We start from the raw sequence: 2360 nt of genomic DNA, 5'->3' as shown, positions 1-2360 counted from the left end.
ATATCGAATATATACGTTGTATAACTCCAAAAAATTCATTAGCTTTATCAGACGAATTAGCCATATCACAAATTACTAAACTAAACTATGACAACTACAAGGAGTGAAGAATGATCCAGGGTTAATACCTAACATTCGTTTCTGTACACATTAATGTTTTCCTTTCATATTTGATCCATTGTCAAAACTTTGACCCCTAACATCATTTATATCTAGTCTTATATTTTAAATTTTATCAACTATAACAACATATAGGCCTTTACATGTTGTATTATCTACAATAAAAATCCTAGAAAGTACTGTTTAACTTCAATTGGAGTTGTTGGAAGATCTGAACATCGTAAGATAATTAACGTTTGTTCCTTATAACTTGTATCTAGAGTACAATCAAGTATTATTGAAAAACATTTAGTCTCTTTTACTTTTTTAATAATTTTATTTTTAACTTCTTTTCCTAGTAAACTAATAAGATCATTTTGCATATTATATCCCAGATAATGATTATGAATTTCTTTGTCACTAATTTTCCTAATATGTTCTTGCGTAGTAAGATCAAATTCCACAATCATTTCAATTACAGTTAAAAAATTATCATTATTTTCTTCATAAATCTTTTCATTTGTTCCACAAAAGGCTAAATTATTTTTTACTATAACAATGATTCTTATCATGGGCGGAGGCAGTAGGGGGCTGTCGGATGCTCTGCCCCCCTCAATCTCCTTTAAAACTTCAAACTATAAACTATAGTATTCATAAATAATGAGGGTACGACAAATTTGAAGCCCACATTTGTTTTTTTATTTATGTTAAGCCCTTCCCAGCGCCCTTCCAAATCTTTATTGAAATTTCAATTGTTAGATATAGATGTAATGAGGTCATGACTATCACTAAAATTAGGGCCCACAGCTAAAATCTTATTGACACCAACCATATTATTCTAATTACGATTTATCTTCATTTTAATATTATAATTCATCACACTGATGGGTCTTTTAACTGCCGATAACCGATATTGTAAGTAGTTCTTTTACTTTCATTCACAATTGTGGTTTCGGTTAACCAATAAAATATATAACTGCCATTTATACAAAAAAAATTGCTATCATCCAAGATCTTTGTCGGGCACAATATAAGCACCCCTTATCCTCAAATCTTGGCTCCGCCCCTGATTCTTATTAACATATTTTTCCAATGTTCTTTTTCTTTATTTATTTGTTCTTGGATTTGGTTGTTAATTGTTTTGTTATTTGCTAATCTAGTTTCTAAATCAATCCATGACCTCATATTAAGAATGTGTTCGTTACTTGCTTCGTGTCTTTTTAGTAAATACTAGAAATATTGTTCCAATCATTATTACTTTTATGTGCCAATGAACGTGTAGATGTATTTATATTAAATAATTTACAAAAAAAAAAAAAAAAAAAAAAACTCTATCTACATCTGTGAAATAAACCAACCATGTTCGTTTGTATTTTTCTCAATTTGGTATTTTTTGCATATAAAGAGATGTACTAAAGCTTCTTAAATGTTGATCTTTTGGAAATTTAAAATCATAAATCTTAATAGGACATTTTTTTATGATTAAATCTCTTAAATTAGTATTAATATTATTTCATCTACTTTGATCATATATGTTTAAATGCATGTTATCATTTTCACTATTAGTTTGTTCGTTATCAATTTCAATATTAGTTTATTCATTATCAGTTTCACTACTAGTTTGTTCGTTATCAATTTAAATATCAGTTTGTTCGTTATCATTTTCATTATTAGTTTTTTCGTTATCAATTCCAATATTAGTTTGTTCATTATCATTTTCAATATTAGTTAGTTCATTATCATTTTCCATATTAGCTTGTACTTGTTCATTATCATTTTCACTATTAGTTTATTCGTTATCATTTTCAATATTTGTTGGTTTATGATCATTATTATCAACATTAGGTTGTACTTGTTCATTATCAACATTAGCTTGTTGTTCATTATCAACATTTTTATTTGTTGTTAAATATTTTAAAAGCGACCCTTTTTGTTTATCTATAAAAGCGTCTTCTTGAATTTTTCGTTTTCTTTTTGAAGCACCGGATTCGTGTTTTCTTTTTGACATGATTATTAATTATTGATTAATAATAACTATAAGTATAGAAGATATGGATTATAATTATACCGCCCATAAGATAATGGAAAACTCAAAAACAATGGAGTCTGCCAATTTGGAATCAAAGAACAACAGAATTAGCCAATCTGGAATCAATGAACAATGGAATCCGCCAATTTGGAATAAAAAATCAGAAAATTAAAAAGATTAACAACTCTTATCATCCATGCCATTTGGATAAAGCCAAAAATAATTAAAATAC

Source organism: Lactuca saligna, chromosome 9 (genome assembly GCF_052625555.1).
Source record: "Lactuca saligna cultivar CGN05327 chromosome 9, ASM5262555v1, whole genome shotgun sequence".
Taxonomy (NCBI): domain Eukaryota; kingdom Viridiplantae; phylum Streptophyta; class Magnoliopsida; order Asterales; family Asteraceae; genus Lactuca; species Lactuca saligna.
This window is presented reverse-complemented; position numbering follows the sequence as displayed.